The sequence below is a fragment of the Notolepis coatsorum genome (assembly GCF_963971535.1).
Source record: "Notolepis coatsorum genome assembly, chromosome: 15".
In the NCBI taxonomy this organism is placed as follows: domain Eukaryota; kingdom Metazoa; phylum Chordata; class Actinopteri; order Aulopiformes; family Paralepididae; genus Notolepis; species Notolepis coatsorum.
In genome coordinates, this window is record NC_140179.1 from 85,957,372 (window position 1) to 85,963,822 (window position 6,451).

The following is a 6,451-nucleotide window of genomic DNA, read 5'->3' on the forward strand; positions in this document are numbered from 1 at the left end:
ACGTGTGCTTTTATTTTGATATTCCTTATTTCCACGTTGAAATTACGCGATACATTAAGTGTGGGGTCGCCAAAAGAATTCCTAAATAAAATGGGGTCGTCGTGGTATAAACAAGTTTGAGAACCCCTGGTGTAGAGAGAGAAAAAAGGTGCGGTCCAAGGACAGAGCCCTGGGGGACACCTCTCTGTAGGGGGGCGGGGTCAGATAGGACACCTCTCTGTAGGGGGGCGGGGTCAGATAGGACACCTCTCTGTAGGGGGCGGGGTCAGATAGGACACCTCTCTGTAGGGGGGCGGGGTCAGATAGGACACCTCTCTGTAGGGGGGCGGGGTCAGATAGGACACCTCTCTGTAGGGGGGCGGGGTCAGATAGGACACCTCTCTGTAGGTGTAGGGGGGCGGGGTCAGATAAGACACCTCTCTGTAGGGGGCGGGGTCAGATAGGACACCTCTCTGTAGGGGGCGGGGTCAGATAAGACACCTCTCTGTAGGGGGGCGGGGTCAGATAGGACACCTCTCTGTAGGGGGCGGGGTCAGATAGGACACCTCTCTGTAGGGGGCGGGGTCAGATAGGACACCTCTCTGTAGGGGGGCGGGGTCAGATAGGACACCTCTCTGTAGGGGGCGGGGTCAGATAGGACACCTCTCTGTAGGGGGCGGGGTCAGATAGGACACCTCTCTGTAGGGGGCGGGGGTCAGATAGGACACCTCTCTGTAGGGGGGTGGGGTCAGATAGGACACCTCTCTGTAGGGGGCGGGGTCAGATAGGACACCTCTCTGTAGGGGGCGGGGTCAGATAGGACACCTCTCTGTAGGGGGCGGGGTCAGATAGGACACCTCTCTGTAGGGGGGCGGGGTCAGATAGGACACCTCTCTGTAGGGGGGCGGGGTCAGATAGGACACCTCTCTGTAGGGGGCGGGGTCAGATAGGACACCTCTCTGTAGGGGGTGGGGGTCAGATATGACACCTCTCTGTAGGGGGTGGGGGTCAGATAGGACACCTCTCTGTAGGGGGCGGGGTCAGATAGGACACCTCTCCATGATACTTGATAGGAGCGGTTGTCGAGGTATGAAAGCCAAGCCAGCGCAGGACCTACAAGTCCCATTGCAGCAATGGATGCGAGGAGGATCTGGTGGTTGACTGTGTTGAGGAGAGAAGTGGAGAACCTCTCTGACTGAGGGCTCTCTCCCTGGAGTCAGCTAGTTCTGTTACAGACAGGAAGAGAGTTGGTTGGAAACAGCATGTTCAAGTTATTTAGAGAGAAGAGAGAAAACAGAGACGAGAGAAGAGAGAGGGAGAATGAGAGAGAGAGACAGAGAGAGACAGAGACAGAGAGAGAGAGAAGAGAGAGGGAGACAGAGACAGAGAGAGAGAAGAGAGAGACAGAGAGAGAAGAGAGAGAGAGAGAGAGAGAGAGAGAGAGAGAGAGAGAGAGAGAGAGAGAGAGAGAGAGAGAGAGAGAGAGAGAGAGAGAGAGAGAGGGAGAATGAGAGAGAGACAGAGAGAGAAGAGAGAGGGAGAATGAGAGAGAGAGAACGAGAGAGAGAGACAGAGAGAGAGAAGAGAGAGACAGAGAGAGAAGAGAGAGGGAGAATGAGAGAGAGACAGAGACAGAGAGAGAGAGAGAGAGAGAGAGAGAGAGAGAGAGAGAGAGAGAGAGAGAGAGAGAGAACGAGAGAGAAAGAAAGAGAGAGAGAGAGAGAGAGAGAGAGAGAGAGAGAGAGAGAGAGAGAGAGAGAGAGAGAGAGAGAGAGAGGGAGGATGAGAGAGAGACAGAGAGAGAGACAGAGAGAGGGGAAAAGGAGGATGTAAACAGCTGGTGAGCTAATAACACACTGACACAATACTACTGCTGTGTGTGTGTGTGTGTGTGTGTGTGTGTGTGTGTGTGGTTGTGTGTACGTGCACATGTGCGTGTGTATGTGTGTGCACGTGTGTGTGTGTGTGCATGCATGTGTGTGTGTGTGTGTGTGTGTGTGTGTATGTTCATGCGTGTGTGTGTTTGTGTGTATGCGCATGCGTGTGTGTGTCTGTGTGTGTTTGGGGGGAGGGCAGATGAAGGGAGTGGGCTTGCATTCCTCTCAAGCCTCGCATTCCTTTCTCTCTCTCTCTCTTTCTCTCTCTCCCTCTCTGTTTCTCTCTCTTTCCTTCTCTCTGTCTCTCTCTTTTCTATCTCTCTCTTACTCTCAGTCTCTCTTTCTCTCGTTCTTTGTTTCTCTCTCTTTTTTCTCTTTCTCTTATACTCTCTCTCTCTCTTTTCTTTGTCACCAGATATGTTTAGCATAGTTGGAGATAGTTCACATCAGAATATATTATTTCATGTTATTCCGTGATGAATATGAATCAACCTTTCCAATAAAACAGTGTCGGTGACTAAATCACAGCACTAGGAGAGATTATATTATATTATATAAGATTAGAATAGATTATACTATATTTTAGATTAGATTAGACTATATTAGATTAGATTAGATATATTTTATATCAGATTATACTAGATTAGGTTGTATTAGACTAGACTACATTATATTTTATTATATTTTATTAGATGATATTAGATTAGATTAAGACTAGATGAGATTAGACAATTTTATATTATATTTGATTATATTAAACTACAACTACATTATATTATATTTAATTATATTAGATTAGATTATATTGGAGTAGATTAGACTAGTCTAAATTAGATTAGATTAGACTAGTCTAAATTAGATTAGATTATATGTTAAAAAGGTAAAGACACTTAATTTATTTGATCTATTTGAGCTCGTTTTAACGTGACATTAATGTGTGGTCCTGTCAGTGAGCAAGGCACTGACACTGCCAGGGTTGGGGGTTCATTTATTTCAGTTGACTTGGAGATAAAGATAAAATACCAACATCTCTCCTCTTCTCCTTCTCTCCCCTGTCCTTCTCTCTTCTGTCCTTCTCTCCTCTCTTGTCCTTCTCTCCTCTTCTCCTTCTCTCCCCTGTCCTTCTCTCCTCTCCTGTCCTTCTCTCCTCTTCTCCTTCTCTCCCCTGTCCTTCTCTCCTCTGTCCTTCTCTCCTTTCTGTCCTTCTCTCCTCTCTTCTGTCCTTCTCTCCTCCTCTCCCCTGTCCTTCTCTCCCCTGTCCTTCTCTCCTCTGTCCTTCTCTCCTCTCTTCTGTCCTTCTCTCCTCCTCTCCCCTGTCCTTCTCTCTCCTGTCCTTCTCTCCTCTTCTCCTTCTCTCCCCTGTCCTTCTCTCCTCTGTCCTTCTCTCCTCTACTGTCCTTATCTCCTCTTCTCCTTCTCTCCCCTGTCCTTCTCTCCTCTCTTCTGTCCTTCTCTCCTCCTCTCCCCTGTCCTTCTCTCTTCTGTCCTTCTCTCCTCTCTTCTGTCCTTCTCTCCTCTCCCGTCCTTCTCTCCTCTTCTCCTCTCCTGTCCTTCTCTCCTCTGTCCTTCTCTCCTCTCTTCTCCTTCTCTCCCCTGTCCTTCTATTCTGTCCTTCTCTCCTCTCTTCTGTTCTTCTCTCCTATGTCCTTCTCTCCCATCCTTCTATTCTGTCCTTCTCTCCTCTCTTCTGTCCTTCTCTCCCCCTCTTATCTGTCCTTCTCTCCTCTGTCCTTCTCTCCTCTCTTCTGTCCTTCTCTCCTCTCCTCCTCTGTCCTTCTCTCCTCTCTTCTGCCCTTCTCTCTTCTGTCGTCCTCTGTCCTTATCTCCTCTCTTCTGTCCTTCTCTCATCTCCCCCTTCTCTCTTCTGTCCTTCTCTCCTCTCATCTTCTCCTATGTCCTTCTCTCCTCCTCTCATCTCCTGTCCTTATCTCCTCTCTTCTGTCCTTCTTTCCTCTCTTCTGTCCTTCTCTCCTCTCATCTCCTGTCCTTCTCTCCTCTCTTCTGTCCTTCTTTCCTCTCTTCTGTCCTTCTCTCCTCTCATCTTCTCCTCTGTCATTCTCTCCTCCTCTCCTCTCTTCTGTCCTTCTCTCTTCTCTTCTGTCCTTCTCTCCTCTCATCTTCTCCTCTGTCCTTCTCTCCTCCTCTCCTCTCTTCTGTCCTTCTCTCCTCTCTTCTGTCCTTCTCTCCTCTCATCTTCTCTTCTGTCCTTCTCTCTTCTCATCTTCTCCTCTGTCCTTCTCTCCTCCTCTCCTCTCTTCTGTCCTTCTCTCCTCTCTTCTGTCCTTCTCTCCTCTCATCTTCTGTCCTTTCTCTCTCATCTTCTCCTCTTCTTCTCTCCTCCTCTCCTCTCTTCTGTCCTTCTCTCCTCTCATCTTCTCTCTGTCCTTCTCTCCTCTCATCTTCTCCTCTGTCCTTCTCTCCTCCTCTCCTCTCTTCTTCCTTCTCTCCTCTCTTCTTCCTTCTCTCCTCTCATCTTCTCCTCTGTCATTCTCTCCTCCTCTCCTCTCTTCTGTCCTTCTCTCTTCTCTTCTGTCCTTCTCTCCTCTCATCTTCTCCTCTGTCCTTCTCTCCTCCTCTCCTCTCTTCTGTCCTTCTCTCCTCTCTTCTGTCCTTCTCTCCTCTCATCTTCTCTTCTGTCCTTCTCTCTTCTCATCTTCTCCTCTGTCCTTCTCTCCTCCTCTCCTCTCTTCTGTCCTTCTCTCCTCTCTTCTGTCCTTCTCTCCTCTCATCTTCTGTCCTTCTCTCCTCTCATCTTCTCCTCTGTCCTTCTCTCCTCCTCTCCTCTCTTCTGTCCTTCTCTCCTCTCATCTTCTCTTCTGTCCTTCTCTCCTCTCATCTTCTCCTCTGTCCTTCTCTCCTCCTCTCCTCTCTTCTGTCCTTCTCTCCTCTCTTCTGTCCTTCTCTCCTCTCATCTTCTCTTCTGTCCTTCTCTCCTCTCATCTTCTCCTCTGTCCTTCTCTCCTCTCATCTCCTGTCCTTCTCTCCTCTCTTCTGTCCTTCTCTCCTCTCTTCTGTCCTTCTCTCCTCTCATCTTCTCTTCTGTCCTTCTCTCTTCTCATCTTCTCCTCTGTCTTCTCTCCTCCTCTCCTCTCTTCTGTCCTTCTCTCCTCTTCTCTGTCCTTCTCTCCTCTCATCTTCTGTCCTTCTCTCCTCTCATCTTCTCCTCTTCCTTCTCTCCTCCTCTCCTCTCTCTCTTCCTTCTCTCCTCTCATCTTCTCCTCTGTCCTTCTCTCCTCCTCTCCTCTCTCTTCTGTCCTTCTCTCCTCTCTTCTGTCCTTCTCTCCTCTCATCTTCTCTCTGTCCTTCTCTCCTCTCATCTTCTCCTCTGTCCTTCTCTCCTCTCATCTTCTGTCCTTCTCTCCTCTCATCTCCTGTCCTTCTCTCCTCTCTTCTGTCCTTCTTTCCTCTCTTCTGTCCTTCTCTCCTCTCATCTTCTCCTCTGTCATTCTCTCCTCCTCTCCTCTCTTCTGTCCTTCTCTCCTCTCATCTTCTCTTCTGTCCTTCTCTCCTCTCATCTTCTCCTCTGTCCTTCTCTCCTCCTCTCCTCTCTTCTGTCCTTCTCTCCTCTCTTCTGTCCTTCTCTCCTCTCATCTTCTCTTCTGTCCTTCTCTCTTCTCTCATCTTCTCCTCTGTCCTTCTCTCCTCCTCTCCTCTCTTCTGTCCTTCTCTCCTCTCTTCTGTCCTTCTCTCCTCTCATCTTCTCTTCTGTCCTTCTCTCCTCTCATCTTCTCCTCTGTCCTTCTCTCCTCCTCTCCTCTCTTCTGTCCTTCTCTCCTCTCATCTTCTCCTCTGTCCTTCTCTCCTCCTCTCCTCTCTTCTGTCCTTCTCTCCTCTCATCTTCTCTTCTGTCCTTCTCTCCTCTCATCTTCTCATCTGTCCTTCTCTCCTCCTCTCATCTCCTGTCCTTCTCTCCTCTCATCTTCTCCTCTGTCCTTCTCTCCTCTCATCTTCTCCTCTGTCCTTCTCTCCTCCTCTCATCTCCTGTCCTTCTCTCCTCTCTTCTGTCCTTCTCTCCTCTCTTCTCCATATCTCCTCCTCTCCTCTCTAACAAGTAGAATGTATAAACTGATATATACATATTATAAACATCTTAAGTCTGTGACTAAAGTCAACATTGTTTCATATGTCTATACTTGCTTAGTCTATGACACCATGGCATGTTGTTTTAGTTTTAGAATAGAAAATAATAGAATAGACCCAACAGAATAGAATATCAGGCTGTACTGTATATAGGGGGGAGGAGAGGTGGGCTGTGATTAGGCTGAAAGCGAGGCTGCAACGTCATAATGAGAAAGTCTGAAACCTCACCCTGAGAGAGAGAGAGAGAGAGAGAGAGGAAGAGAGAGAGAGGGAGAGAGAGAGAGAGAGAGAGGGAGAGAGAGAGAGGGATAAAAGCGATAGTCTGTCAGCCAGCCAGCAAGCAAGAAAGAGGGAGCGGCTCTCGCAGAGAGAGAGAGAGAGAGAGAGAGAGAGAGAGAGAGAGAGAGAGAGAGAGAGAGAGAGAGAGAGGCAGCGGACGGGTGGATACTGTAAGTATTCTATCTCTTCTTTTTCTAGCCGGTAGATTTAGCTGCATTATCGCCTTTTCTTTCCTT

The 6,451-nt window shown here is 48.5% G+C and overlaps 1 protein-coding gene across 3 annotated transcripts in view; it reads left to right on the top strand.

The window, feature by feature from the left end:
- Positions 1 to 6,240: 6,240 nt before the first annotated feature.
- Positions 6,241 to 6,451, top strand: part of LOC311241301 (ras-related protein Rap-1b) — a 46,839-nt gene continuing 46,628 nt past the window's right edge. For 2 of the 3 annotated variants that reach the window (XR_014620522.1, XM_084330077.1), the window contains exon 1: positions 6,244 to 6,385. The gene's annotated coding sequence lies outside the window, so the exon portion shown is untranslated. Of the gene's footprint in view, positions 6,386 to 6,451 lie in introns of all 3 variants that reach the window. The other variant, XM_084330076.1, reaches the window with a different exon arrangement.